This window comes from Tachysurus vachellii, chromosome 11, assembly GCF_030014155.1.
Source record: "Tachysurus vachellii isolate PV-2020 chromosome 11, HZAU_Pvac_v1, whole genome shotgun sequence".
In the NCBI taxonomy this organism is placed as follows: domain Eukaryota; kingdom Metazoa; phylum Chordata; class Actinopteri; order Siluriformes; family Bagridae; genus Tachysurus; species Tachysurus vachellii.
In genome coordinates, this window is record NC_083470.1 from 24,714,915 (window position 1) to 24,730,121 (window position 15,207).

The following is a 15,207-nucleotide window of genomic DNA, read 5'->3' on the forward strand; positions in this document are numbered from 1 at the left end:
TCTGATTCTGATTCTGATGTTGCAAGAATTTTGCCTCTAGGCCTTACGAGTCAGCACAAAATTAGGTATTTGGACTGTTGGTGGCACTAGAGGGTTTGAACTAGACACACCAAAGTTGCTATAGTAACTTCTAAGACTGGCCTCTACATGTGTGCCAAATTACATAACTTTCCTACGTACGGTTCTATGGGCTGCCATTGACTTCAATGGCGGAAGAGGAAGAATAATAATAATAACTAGAACGTACATTTCCTGAAGAAAATGTGAATGGTGCTTGCACGTGGCAAATCCTGGAGGCTAGTCGAGACGAGCATGTGACGTCCTCTGAATACTCTTGGGGAAGTTTTCCTTATTGTGCTGAGTGTTTTGACATGTCACATGTCCATGTTGTGCTAATTTTTTTTTTCACGTGACATCACGTGACGTCATCAAAATGCACGTGAGGAAGTTCCCCTCATTGTTGTGAGTGTTTTGATATGTCACATGTCAATGTTGTAAAAAGTTTTTTGATTTTGCATATTTTGTGGGCGGGGCTGCGGCACAACCGGAAGGCCAGTCGGTACACCAATTTAAAAGTTTGTTCAGAGTATCACCCTAAAGGAGCTGGCCGAGTTTGGTGTAGATAGTTCGAAAGCTTGCCAAGTTATAAACCTCCAAAAGGATTTATAATGTGAGTCTACGAGAAAAAAGGCCCCTTTGAGACCCGGTACCTGAAGTACCGATACTCGGATCGCTTATAAAAGTCATAGCACACCTCTCCTCAATGAGCCGGTCGATTTGACATGTCATTCATGGATCTACGACAAAAGCTGCGGGACAAGTTACGTGCCGAAGTTTTGTCCGGCACAATAATAATAATAATAAGAAAACTAACGATAACAATAGGTGTCTACGCCCCTTCGGGGCTTGACCCCTAATAATAATAATAATAATAATAATAATAATAATTGACTCTCTCTATCATTATTATTATTATAAATATTTTTTTATTTATTTAACAGCTTGAACGAGTCTAAAAACAGTTTACAAGTCCTGGGGTGTGATTTGTATAATAGCTCGGGCCGCGTCTCATGTATTCCTCCGCGCCCTATATAGGGTATGAGATAATAAGTTTCACACCCTAACTAGCGCACTTGGTTTTGACATCAGTACGCGATTAGGACCGGGACGATGTTTTTCACGCTAAAACGGCGTCGGTCCCTTTAAGCCGGTAGAGAAACAGACTTGACGTTCAGCGGGAGTCTTTGCAGAAGCAGCAACAGCGGCGGCGACGGCGGCAGAAGCAGAAGCGCGGATATTTCGGACATTTTGTGGATTTCTGCTTGGAATTGTTAACATAAAGTGGACAATGTGGGATAGTATCGGGTCTCGGAATACGTCTGTGAGGGGGTGAGTGGATGAAATAGTGGATAAAAGGCGGAAAACAGAAAAGAGAGGAGAAAGGAGGATCACTTATTCACACACACGCACGCACTCTGAGGACCGGGGAGCGAAAGGGGGGCGACCAGGGACCAGGACCCGACTTTACATGTGGATTAATTTCTTTTAATTGTTAAAAACAAAACAAAATAAATAAAACAAACAAGCTCACCGGATATCCACACACACACACACACACAACCAAACAGTTTATACATAAGGTAAGAATCGCCAATTAATGTTTATTTATTTATTTTTGAGCAAGTTCTCTCTATTTGCCCAAGCTAGCTTAGCTGTACGCTTAACGGACTAGCTAGCTCTCTCTCTCTCTCTCTCTCTCTCTCTCTCTCTCTCTCTCTCTCTCTCTCTCTCTCTCTCTGCGCTAGCATGAATGACTTCTAAGTCCACTCTCACACCACCAAACGTTTTCACCTCGTTACCCGTTTTTTATTTATTTTTTTGTCGTTTTTAGTTAACGACAATTGTTCCTCGTGCTCACATAGTCGACAAAACGGCTAGCTAGCACTGGCTAACGCTTAGCTAGCAACGTTAGCAACCAGCAAACTCTCTAATAAGCAGAATATATATTTAAAACGCGCGAATTTACTACCACAACAGGGCATTATAGTGTAATAAAGACGATTCAACTAGATAATACGAGCTGTCTGTATTAAAATGTGTGAATATTCTGACGTTTCATAGGGAACCGGGGTCGGTTTTAGCATGTTGGAAATTATTTGCTCGAGAAAAACAAAAACCAAAACAGTATCGAAATAAAGGGTTGAATTAGAAACACGGGCTGTTTTATGAACAGCTGTGATGTCTTTACAGCTTATATTTCGTGATTAGATCATTTTAGATGTTCTATTACCGTTAACGCACGTCATATATTATAATAATGACTCGTCATATTAAGTTGTTTCTTTACATTAGCTTTGTGTTAGCAGAAGTTAGTCCGCTAGATTTGTGTATTTTTTCTCCCCAAGCGTTTTGTAAATAAAAGCTACGTCTTAGTCATTTGACAGACCCTATGTACAGTAACAGTGTGTGTTGTGGGATTCTGGTGTTGTGTGGTTGTGAGCTTGTGTTATTGTAGGGTTGTGTTGTGTGCTTGTGGGGTTGTGTTGTGTGCTTGTGTTATTGGGATTGTGTGGTTGGGTTGTGTGATTAGATTGTGTTGTGTGCTTGTGAGGTTGTGTTGTGTGCTTGTGAGGTTGTGTTGTGTGTTTGTGAGGTTGTGTTGTGTGCTTGTGAGGTTGTGTTGTGTGCTTGTGGGGTTGTGTTATTGTGATTAGATTGTGTTGTGTGCTTGTGAGGTTGTGTGCTTGTGAGGTTGTGTTGTGTGCTTGTGGGGTTGTGTTGTGTGCTTGTGGGGTTGTGTTGTGTGCTTGTGGGGTTGTGTTGTGGGGTTATGTTGTGTGCTTGTGGGGTTGTGTTGTGGGGTTGTGTTGTGTGCTTGTGGGGTTGTGTTGTGTGCCTGTGAGGTTGTGTTGTGTGCTTGTGAGGTTGTGTTGTGTGCCTGTGAGGTTGTGTTGTGTGCATGTGAGGTTGTGTTGTGTGCCTGTGAGGTTGTGTTGTGTGCCTGTGAGGTTGTGTTGTGTGCCTGTGGGGTTGTGTTGTGTGCCTGTGGGGTTGTGTTGTGTGCCTGTGGGGTTGTGTTGTGTGCCTGTGGGGTTGTGTTGTGTGCCTGTGGGGTTGTGTTGTGTGCCTGTGGGGTTGTGTTGTGTGCCTGTGGGGTTGTGTTGTGTGCCTGTGGGGTTGTGTTGTGTGCTTGTGGGGTTGTGTTGTGTGCTTGTGGGGTTGTGATTGTGAGGTTGTGTTGTGTGCTTCTGGGGTTGTGATTGTGAGGTTGCGTTGTGTGATTAGATTGTGTTGTGTGCTTGTGGGGTTGTGATTGTGTGGTTGCGTTGTGTGATTAGATTGTGTTTTGTGATTGGGTTGTGTGCTTGGGTTGGGTGATTGTGTAATTAGATTGTGTTGTGTTATTGTGTGGGTGTGTGACTGTGTTGTTGTGTGGTTGTGTTATTACTCCCTGGCAGTTATCCTCCGCCCTGTTTTTCTGGACACTCTGGAATTCACTTCCAGCGCTCCTCAATCCAGCGTTCCTACTCCAGGGCCTGCTCCATTAACTGGATGATGGATTAAACTGGATTGTGAGTCAGGTGTCATACAAGTCTGTCCTGTGTACACTTTTCACCTCAGCACTTACACTTAAAGGTGCAGTAGGTCATTTTTTATTTCTGTTGTCTGCACCAATAATTTGGGAGGTATGTTAAAAATCTTAAACATATATCGGATCAAGTCGTCTTCAGGAAACGTGTATGCGGTCACTGAGGAAAAACTGACCTCTGGTCTGCAAAGCTTGTGCTTCCTGTTAGTCATTAAGTTGACATGCATATATCATAGGGCGGTGCTTCGTAAAAAAAGTGGTCGGGGAAGAAATTGGGTCACTTATTTTAGTGACCTAATCTTGGATGAAAAAAAAGGTCCTGTGTACTGCAACTTTAACAGAAAACTGCGCATGACATTTGTTTTTGTATAAATTTGTTGCATGTTGCTGTTGAGTCCACGAGAAGTCGTGTGTTTGCTCTCATGCAGCCAGTGCGATTGTTTGTTAGGAGAAAATATTTGAAAGGTTCCTGAAAACGCAAAAGCATCTTTTCTCGCACGCGAGACATTGCAGATGCGGAGACTTCAGAGCAGATGTCTTGGAGTTCCTGATCTCTACCTACATTACTCGATCTGCGTGACGATGGTGGTGACGACGGTGCCGCCGTAATAGGGGTGAAAGTTTTAACAGAGCGAACCGATTAAAGACTGAAAGACTAAAGCGCTGCCGTATTTTGGCTTTCTTTTTTTATAGTGAAAATATAGTTTTCATAACGTCACCCGCCAGCCTTTCACACGTTTTTATAAACGCCTTGCGTAATACGCGTGACGAGCAAAGAGCAGCGAGTGGTACATTAACATTCCACAGATTGATTAAAGGAACGAGTACAGCTCGGATACCTGTCTGTATTTCTGCTCATCGAAAAAAAAACAAAAAAAAAAACAACCAGAACAGTTTAATTCAGTCACGACTCCTCGCTGACGCAGTTTCATCACGATTCTGAGTTGTTGTTTTTTTTTTCTTTTTTTCGCTGATCAAATCCTAATGAATTTTAAACACTGATTCATCATCAATCTGAAGGCAGACGTGCTGGAAATCGCAGGAATGTTAAAAATGGATCTGACGTAGTCAAAGTTGACGAATGAGTCAGTACCGTGTCGCCCTGGAGGTTTTTTTTTTTTTTCTTTCCTGCTTTTGAAAAATTTGTTGTTTAGTTGCCAGATCCAGTCTTATTTAAAGCATTTCTGCCACCGTGCAGATTAGCACAGGATAAACGTCGGAGAAGGCCGAGGATTAATTGCTAAAATGTTTAGAAACATTGTTTGCTTGTGTTCCCTGCTCTAAACCTGCCCCAGATTCACTGTAGCACAGCCTCACCTTGCCTCGCCTCGCCTCAGATGAACCTGCTAGGAGAGACATGATAAAGGTTTCGTGTACATTTCCAAGCTCTTTGTGTCGGTGATTTACGAGCAGCCCGGGATGAGGCTCACGCGAGTGTTAGTGCGGCGTGGTCTCGGCTCGTATCGACTCCAGCCCATGTAGCTGACTGGGCCATATTTTATGAGCTGCTTTCTGCAGACGTGCAAAAACAAACAACTCACGAGGCAGAACGTGAAGGTCAGTGGAGTTCGACACTGAGATGCGCCGAGCACCTGGAGCATCTGCTCCGTGTCGGGCTCCGTGTCGGGCTCCGTGTCGGGCTCCGTGTCGGGCTCCGTGTCGGGCTCTGTGTCGATTATTCTTTACTCTGATTGTTCAGATCAAGTGAGGGCTGAGGTGTATCACAAAGTTTATGTCTGTCCCCCCGTCTGTCCCCCAGTCTGTCCCCCCATCTGTCCCCCTGTCTCCCCCTCCACTCTTTAAGCCTCTGTCACTTACTTCTTGTCTCTTTGTGTTTATCTGTCTTTTTCATATATATCTTTCTCTCTATCTGGTCTTTTTCTTGTATTTTGTGTCTCTCTTTTTGACTCTCTGTTCTGTCTCTCTCTGTTCTGTCCCCCTCTCTCTATGGACGGTCTGTAATAAAAAAAAAAAAAAGACTAAATAGCTGTGTGTTTAATGCCAACCGGAATCAGGGGCTTGTAATTTAATTCCTTAATTAGAGCGATGAGCAGGAGCGCTTCTGAACTGACAGAATAAACGTGACACTCTCTCGACTCACCACCGATTAACTAATGCACGCCTGAGTAGGGTTCACAGGTCACGTGACCTACAGGTCATGACCAGAGGAAGAAGATGAGGAGGAGGATGATGAATGTCACACAGGTGAATGCACAGATTTAGCGCTGTGAGGATTAATTAGCGTTAATAAAACGTATTCGCAATCATCACATGAGCTGTAACGTGCGAGATTAACAAACAAACAACACACAAACATCAAACAGTCTGATTTCATGTCACAGCATTCAGAGGACTGAAATTCAGCTGTGTGTGTGTTTGTGTGTGTGTGTGTTTGTGTGTGTGTTTGTGTGTGTGTGTTTGTGTGTTTGTCTGTGTGTGTTTGTCTGTGTGTGTTTTTGTGTGTGTGGGAGACATGCAAATTTTCTGTGGTGAGTGTGTGAATGTCAGGTCTAGTCTATTATTAGAAAGCTCTCTCTCACTTTTTTCTTTCCCTGCGTGTGTGTGCGTGTACATGTGTGTGTGTGTTTGTGTGTGTGTGTGTGTGTGAGTTTCTCTTAGCGACTACTCCTGTGTTGGTGTGACCCAGACAAAATGTTTAATTACTCTGAAAGGTCAGAGGAAGCGTTTAGTGTAATCACCTGCCAGCTGACGCTGGGGTTCCGTAATTTAGTGTTATTTTTTGAGTTTGTGTTGATTTTGATGAAGGTCAGTTGAACCGCATGACTGCTGAGAGCCTTTGGGATTTAGGTTGTTGCCCTTCACAGTTGTGCTCTCTCTCTTTATCTCTCTTTCTTTCTCTTTGCGAGTGTGCGTTTGTGCGCGAGTGTGTGTGTGTTTGTGCCTGAGAGTGTGTGTGTGTGTTTGTGCACGAGTGTGTGTGTGTGTGTTTGTGTGCGAGTGTGTGTGTGTGTTTGTGCGCGAGTGTGTGTGTGTGTGTGTTTGTGCGCGAGTGTGTGTGTGTGTGTGTGTGTGCGCGAGTGTGTGTGTGTGTGTTTGTGCGCGAGTGTGTGTGTGTGTGTTTGTGCGCGAGTGTGTGTGTGTGTGTGTTTGTGCGCGAGTGTGTGTGTGTTTGTGCGCGTGTGTGTGTGTGTGTGTTTGTGCGCGTGTGTGTGTGTTTGTGCGCGTGTGTGTGTGTGTGTGTGTGTTTGTGCGCGAGTGTGTGTGTGTGTGTGTGTTTGTGCGCGAGTGTGTGTGTGTGTGTTTGTGCGCGTGTGTGTGTGTTTGTGCGCGAGTGTGTGTGTGTGTTTGTGCGCGAGTGTGTGTGTGTGTGTTTGTGCGCGAGTGTGTGTGTGTGTGTTTGTGCGCGAGTGTGTGTGTGTGTGTTTGTGCGCGTGTGTGTGTGTGTGTGTTTGTGCGCGTGTGTGTGTGTGTGTGTTTGTGCGCGTGTGTGTGTGTTTGTGCGCGTGTGTGTGTGTTTGTGCGTGTGTGTGTGTGTTTGTGCGCGTGTGTGTGTGTTTGTGCGCGTGTGTGTGTGTTTGTGCGCGTGTGTGTGTGTTTGTGCGCGTGTGTGTGTGTTTGTGCGCGTGTGTGTGTGTTTGTGCGCGTGTGTGTGTGTTTGTGCGCGTGTGTGTGTGTTTGTGCGCGTGTGTGTGTGTTTGTGCGCGTGTGTGTGTGTTTGTGCGCGAGTGTGTGTGTGTGTGTGTTTGTGCGCGAGTGTGTGTGTGTGTGTGTTTGTGCGCGAGTGTGTGTGTGTGTGTGTTTGTGCGCGAGTGTGTGTGTGTGTGTGTTTGTGCGCGAGTGTGTGTGTGTGTTTGTGCGCGAGTGTGTGTGTGTGTGTTTGTGCGCGAGTGTGTGTGTGTGTGTTTGTGCGCGAGTGTGTGTGTGTTTGTGCGCGAGTGTGTGTGTGTTTGTGCGCGAGTGTGTGTGTGTGTTTGTGCGCGAGTGTGTGTGTGTGTGTTTGTGCGCGAGTGTGTGTGTGTGTGTTTGTGCGCGAGTGTGTGTGTGTGTGTTTGTGCGCGAGTGTGTGTGTGTGTGTTTGTGCGCGAGTGTGTGTGTTTGTGCGCGAGTGTGTGTGTTTGTGCGCGAGTGTGTGTGTTTGTGCGCGAGTGTGTGTGTTTGTGCGCGAGTGTGTGTGTTTGTGCGCGAGTGTGTGTGTTTGTGCGCGAATGTGTGTGTTTGTGCGCGAATGTGTGTGTTTGTGCGCGAGTGTGTGTGTTTGTGCGCGAGTGTGTGTGTTTGTGCGCGAGTGTGTGTGTGTTTGTGCGCAAGTGTGTGGAGATGTGATGTGTGTGTGTGTGGAGGTGTGAAAGTGAGGTTTATTTTTTGTGTGAAACCCTTCACAGATCTCCACATGATGACGTGTGAAGTGTTTTTAGAGGTAACAAGTAAAACAAAAGGAATGTTTTCTAAAGTGAGTTTGTGATTTATTTGTATTTCTGGAATCTAAATCTAACCTTTATTATATAACACGTACTTTGGAATTCTTACAACTTTTTGGAATTACAACTGAAACTGGAATAAACATTTTTTTCGAATCCCAGAGATTCTGAAAGATTCAGTAGTTTTAATGATAGATTAGTTTGGAGAATAATCAGAAGCCTTAGCAGCTCTCATACCTTTACTGAAGGTTCACTTTCTGTTCATGCACTAAATCTTTAGTGAGAAGGTTTTTGAGAAGCTCCTGTTTTTTTTTTCTCCTAATGTTTTATTAATTTTTTGGTTTACTCCAAATCTCTAATGTCGATGTTTGTTTTATTCCGTGCTTTTAGATACGTTCGAGGCCTCGTGGAGCTCATGAGACTTACTAAGAGTTTAATAAAGGCACTTTTCTTTAACAAGCTTGTTGTCCGTCTCGGATCATGTAGTGCGTTCGCCTGGGAACGAGTGGTTACTATGGAAACGATAATGTAGAACGAGTGGGTTCATGTAAATCTGTGGGCTTTTCAGTTGCGTTACTATAAAATTAATTTGTCTTTTTTTTTAAGGGATGATTGTTGAATGAACGGGGTGAAGATTTGTGTGAGGGTAAACAGGACAATGAGTTAATAAACACACACAATGAGTTAATAAACACACACAATGAGTTAATAAACACACACATTCTCCAGGTTTAAGAAGCTGAACTGAAAGGTTAAGGATAAAGTTCTCTGAATTTAAAAGCTGGCTCCTGCTCACAGTCACGTCCCTTTCGTTATGTTGCCGTTCGTGTTTATCTGTCTGGTTTTTTTTTTTGACTGAGCGTTATTAACTTTCACTTCTTCACTTTTCCAACCCAGCCACATGGCATCACATCTGTGTGACAGTGAACAGAAATCAAGGCGGAAGTTTTGTGTTACAGAATTCACGACTAAAACTTTCACCACTGGGTTCAATTCAGTGACAGCTCTGCTAGGAAAAACTTGTGTTTGTGTCTGTGTGTGTTTGTGTCTGTGTGTGTTTGTGTCTGTCTGTGTCTCTGTGTGTCTGTGTCTCTGTGTGTCTGTGTCTCTGTGTGTCTGTGTCTCTGTGTGTCTGTGTCTCTGTGTGTCTGTGTCTCTGTGTGTCTGTGTCTCTGTGTGTCTGTCTGTGTCTGTGTGTGTCTGTGTGTCTCTGTGTGTCTGTCTGTGTGTGTGTCTGTCTGTGTGTGTGTCTGTCTGTGTGTGTGTCTGTCTGTGTGTGTGTCTGTCTGTGTGTGTGTCTGTCTGTGTGTGTGTCTGTCTGTGTGTGTGTCTGTCTGTCTGTGTCTCTGTCTGTCTGTGTCTCTGTCTGTCTGTGTCTCTGTCTGTCTGTGTCTCTGTCTGTCTGTGTCTCTGTCTGTCTGTGTCTCTGTCTGTCTGTGTGTCTGTGTCTCTGTCTGTCTGTGTGTCTGTATCTCTGTCTGTATCTCTGTCTGTCTGTGTGTCTGTGTCTCTGTCTGTGTGTGTCTGTCTGTGTGTCTGTGTCTCTGTCTGTGTGTGTCTGTCTGTGTCTCTGTGTGTCTGTCTGTGTGTCTGTGTCTCTGTCTGTGTGTGTCTGTCTGTGTCTCTGTGTGTCTGTCTGTGTGTCTATCTCTGTCTGTGTGTATATGTCACGGTCTGTGTGTGTGTGTGTGTTTCTGTGTGTGTGTGTGTGTGTGTGTGTGTGTGTGTGTGTCTGTGGTGAACATTTCAGCTCATCCTCTCACAGGCCCCCACAGCTGCTGCCTCACTGACACTTCCAGGAAACTGGAGGCCTGCCAGAGAGGCAAGAAAAACGTGTGAAAGACTAAAAATGACATGCCAGACTGGCACTGAGCACTAGACAAGAGGAGGGGGTGTGTGGTGGGGGGTGTTACTGCATGGTGCTGTGAGGTTAGGCAGCTTGTCTCGATACGAGTCGTCATGGTGAAGAAAAACACATATTAATTCACTCACTGTTAAAACCAACAACCACAAGATCGTACATGAACAAAGTTTCAAATCACTTACTTTCTTTCACTCACTCACTCTCTCTCTCTGTCTCCTTCTCTGTCTCTCTCTCGCACCATTCCCCCCCCCCCACCACCACCACACACACATACACATAAGACTGCAGTCCAGAGGGGAGTATGATACTGTAGTGAGGAGCTGATTTTATGCTCAGCGTAAGGAGAGGAGATCGTCGTCGTCGTCATCATCATCATCATCATCACCAGGATTTGAAACGTTTTCCCTTCTCTCCACTTATTTACTCTTGTTAATACAGCGTGTAATCTGTGGTTACACAGGGGCCTGTACATCAGTCTTGCATGTGGCTTCAGTGATCCGTTGACGTGGACTACAACAAAATCCAAAACTATCAGCAAACCTGACCTCAGTGCGGTCTGTGAGCTTGGTTGTTGTTATGCAGCTCACACTGAAGGCTATGGCATCGTTAAGCAACGAATGTGGTGCCAATATTTCTGCACACAGTCTCCGGACCAAAACGGAGCAGACAAAACGAACAGAATGAAACTGTAGTTAAAAAAGGGATTGAAAAAAGCGGGAGGTTTGTTATGCTCTTGGGTTTTACGTTGGGTTTTACGGAGCCCTTTGGTGGGCTCCGGTCTGTCTCTGTGTTTGCCCCGCCCACTTTCCACTTTCCCTAATTGCCTTCGTCTTCGTCTTTGTTCCCATTCAATCAATCGGCAGCTCTTACTGGAAATAAACGAGTTACAGATTTCATAACTAGTAAGATGAAGTTCTAATCATCTTAAAGAGATCCAACAACAATCTGGATTTTAGGTGATTAGTAGCGTTATTGGAGTTCGATCGGTTAACGTTAAGTAACGCTTTGAGAACAAGATACGACGTTGTTTCAGTTCAAATCAGCAGAGCTTCGGGATGACGGACTCCACCCAGTAGGCACAAAAATCTCCATTTAGAGATGCGCGATATTATGGACACGAGCGCCGAAATGTCAACTCCGGTTTCTCCCAGAGCGGATCGTCTGCACCAGCGTTGGATTAAAGTACACTCCGGCGTAGCGCCGCATTATTAACTGGCTTGAGTGAGCGATGCCGCGTCGCCGTTCTCCGTCGTTCGTGCTCCCCTGAGCCCTGGCAGCAGTTTCAACCACACGGATTCGATCAAACCTTCTGGAAGAGCGTATTTCTGCGTTTGGCCAGATCCGTGTGGGTTTTTTGGAATGTATAGTGTTAGCAATCTGTGTTCTCTCTCTTCATCTCACTGCATGATGAGCGGTGACATGAAGAAAACAAGACTTCAGTGTTCTCTGCACTGTAATAGCAGCTGTGTTGTGGTGCGGTTCATGCTCTGTGTAGCACACGCGCACGCACAATACCTGTAACAGATGGGAACGCTGTACCGTCTGTACCGCAGGCTTGGGTGACATCACTAAAGTAAGCTCGACCGTAAAGTCAGTGGAATTTCAGCCTCTGACGCTCGGTACGGACCAGCTAGCTTGAAACCGGCTATCACAGCGGTGAGTAAACTAAGATTTTAAGCCACTGGCCCGTCGTGTTGCTGTGAAAGCAGGCGGCGCTTGATTCGTGTTTTAAAGTCTCAACAGAAAAGTCTGGCCATTGAGACTAACGACTGCGAAGCCACGACGGTCGTAAATTACAAGATGCGTACGATCGGGCCGGCGTTCGTATTTATTTACGGTTTAACTTAACAGGTGAAGAAGCTCTGCTGGGTTTGTGTTTACTGTTGATACTGCAAACAGCCACGACGGAGCGACGTCACTCGCCGAACTCTGGGTCGAGGAGATCTTCGACCACCGTAACCATAACAACAGTGCCTAAAGGTCACCTACCGAACTAGGAAGTCGTAGCATTTGCAGTTTTCACGTCATCGGCATCACAACACTCTGTACGTCAGAAACATCCGTTACAGCCGCTCCGATACCAGGAGTCGTAGAACAGCGCAACTACAAACCGATTAAAAAGCGTTAAAAGACGTCGCGCAAATCCGGCGCCGCGTTATTTTCTGTCTCTCACGTTTAAACTCAGTCATCGCTCAAGTGCAACATACAACTTCAAAGATATGTACAGTCGAGTTAGGACACCCCATAAAAATTTGGGAATTTTAGCTTTGTTCTAACGATATTCGAAGATTCAAGTAATAAAACTAAACAAATAAAACCAAATGAAGGTCTTTTTTTAAATGATCTGTAAGATGTAATTGAACAAAAATCTAATTTCTTGTGAGGAAAAAGTAAGGACATTTATTTGTATTTTTAAATGGATAAAATGACCTACAGGTGTTTCACATCAGGAGCAAATTATTAGGACATTGTTACAAAGACTTTTTATTTAAACCTCATATATTTAGTTTGGTTTAAAGAAGAATCGATGCTTGAGTCTGGTAAGGAATATACAAAGGATTTGTAATCAGTCCTTCCGCTGTCCAGAAATCATTTACAAGTGGAGAAGATTTAAAACGACTGCCAACATCACCAGGTCAGGACGTCCAAGCACATTCGCCCCAAGAGCGGATCGCAAGACGCTTAAAGACGTCTTCCAAGAAATATCATCACGGGACCTACAGCAAGCTCGTGCTACAGTTGACGTCAGAGTGCATGAATCTACAATCAGAAAGAGACTCAACCACTTTAATTATCATGAGAGGTGTGAAGGAGGAAACATTTACTGTCTAAGAACAACATGAGGACAAGACCGAAGTTTGGGAAGGGACGCCGGGACGAAGGAAGGGACGCCGGGACGAAGGAAGGGACACCGGGACGAAGGAAGGAACGGAGGTTTGAGAAGGAACGCTGGGACGAAGGACGGAACGCCGGGACGAAGGAAGGGACGCCGGGACGAAGGAAGGGACACCGGGACGAAGGAAGGAACGGAGGTTTGAGAAGGAACGCTGGGACGAAGGACGGAACGCCGGGACGAAGGACAAGACTTCTGGAACAATATGCATTGGACGCAATAACAGAGAATGTTCGGTGTAAACCAAATACAGCATTGCAGCAAAAGAACCTCATACCATCTGTGAAACCTGCAGGTGGAGGTGTTGTGGTTTGGAGATGTTTTGCTGCAGCAGGAACTGGACACCGTCCTAGAATCCACTATGAAGTCTACCTTGTCAGAAGGTGCTTGAGGAACATGAGACCATCTGTCAAAAAACCTGAAGCTGAAGTGGAACTGGACCTTGAAACATGACAAAACCATCCCAGTAAATCCACCGTGGACTCAGAGAATTCTGGAACGGTGAAGTCAAAGCCCAGATCTCGAACATCTCGAACATTACACAGCTGAGAGAGTTCTGCATCGAGGAGTGTGGAAACCGTCTATTTTAGGGCGCAGGGGCTTCTAACTTTTTCCTCATACACAGTTTTGTCGATTTCTTTTGTTTAATAAGTGAAAACAAAGTGATTTTTTTTTTGTTGTTGTTGTTTACATGCAATTACATCACTTTCATCTACAGTTACAATTTAAAACTAGATCAGAAATGGACATGTTGACGTTTCCTAAATAAAGAACTGAATATTTTCTGGAGTTAAAATATTCTTTCACATGACCATATATGTACATATATATATTGTTTCGTGAGCCGTGAGACGAACAGAAAGAGTCCGCTGCGACGTTCCAGAGAAGCGTAGCCGAGAGCGTGGGTGGTTTCAGGCTGAGAGGGAAACGCTGAAATTCTCAGCGTAGGAAAAACCGACTCTGTCACACTTCCTAAATCTCCTCAGACCCATTGTTTTTCTTTAATACGACACCGAAGACTTTCCAAACGCTTTGAACCCAAAGAACCCGGATCACCTTTTAAAAAAAAAACAAACTTTGCTTTGGTGATTAATCTCCCTGCAGTCATTCATGTGTATCTCTCTCTCTCACACACACACACACACACACACACACACACACACACACACACCTTTTCCCGTCAGCACAAAAGGCAGTTACTTTTATTAGCCGCTATTAGATGGGATTACTCTGTCATCATGTGATCTCCGGTTAAACGTACATAAAAAGACATAATGATTTCAGGTGCTTGGAGATGATCTGCTGGATTGTGTGTGTGTGTGTGTGTGTGTGTGTGGGGTGGGGGTGGTGTATATGTGTGTGTCCTAGTTCCTGGCTGCGTGATGGAGCGTTGAGTCATGTGGAAGTGTGCCAGCGAGTTACTGGAAGAGGAGTCGTGCTTTCTATCAGCTCTTGTGTCCTTGATATCAGTGGCGGGAATCAAAAGCAGCCTGTGAAAGACGCGTGGAGTTCTGCGCTCTGATTGGTCACAAGGTGTTGATTGATATCCTGCAGCAGCAGCAGCTCTGACACGCCGCTCCGCCTGTAACTCAGCTGATTAACACCACTCCACTTCATCACACTGTCAGTTTCGTTTGAGGATGACCTACTTTGTTATTCGTGTGTGTGTGTGTGTGTGTGTGTGTGTGTGTGTGTGTGTGTGTGTGTGTGTGAAGGGCTATTAGTGATGCAGACTTGTTTGGTGATGATGAAGTCACAGTTATAACACACCAGCTGTGAGTTGGTTGCACCTGTACAAACAGCTCAGAGAGAGAAATGTGGGCCGTCAAACTGCTGCTATACTGTTGGTCTGTCTGTCTGTTGGTCTGTCTGTCTGTTGGTCTGTCTGTCTGTTGGTCTGTCTGTCTGTTGGTCTGTCTGACTGTTGGTCTGTCTGTCTGTTGGTCTGTCTGTCTGTTGGTCTGTCTGACTGTTGGTCTGTCTGTCTGTTGGTCTTTCTCTCTCTCTGTCTTTCTCTTTTTCTGTCTACCTGTATGTGTCTGTCTGTCTCTCTCTTTCTGAATGTCTGCCTCTGTCTTTGTCTTTTTTTCTTGGTTCGTCTTTCTGTCTGTTTCTCTCTCTCTCTCTCTCTCTCTCTCTCTCTCTCTCTCTCTCTCTCTCTCTCTGTGTGTGTCTCTCTCTGAGTTTCTCTTTGTGTCTCTCTCTCTCTCTTGCTGTCTCTCTCTCTGTGTCTCTTTCTCTGTGTCTCTCTGAGTCTCTCTCAGAGTCTCTCTCTCTTTCTTTCTCTCTCTCTCTGAGTCTCTGTCTCTCTCTCTGAGTCTCTGTCTCTGAGTTTCTCTTTGTGTCTGTGTCTCTCTGTGTCTCTCTCACTGTCTCTCTCTCTCTGAGTCTCTGTCTCTGAGTTTCTCTTTGTGTCTGTGTCTCTCTGTGTCTCTCTCACTGTCTCTCTCTCTCTGAGTCTCTGTCTCTGAGTTTCTCTTTG

At 45.1% G+C, this 15,207-nt stretch overlaps 1 protein-coding gene across 9 annotated transcripts in view; it reads left to right on the forward strand.

The window, feature by feature from the left end:
• The first annotated feature begins 1,250 nt into the window (after positions 1–1,250).
• ncor2 (nuclear receptor corepressor 2) overlaps positions 1,251–15,207 on the forward strand; it is an 88,823-nt gene continuing 74,866 nt past the window's right edge. For 8 of the 9 annotated variants that reach the window (XM_060881979.1, XM_060881981.1, XM_060881987.1 and 5 more), the window contains exon 1: positions 1,251–1,640. The gene's annotated coding sequence lies outside the window, so the exon portion shown is untranslated. The remainder of the gene's footprint in view (positions 1,641–15,207) is intronic. The other variant, XM_060881980.1, reaches the window with a different exon arrangement.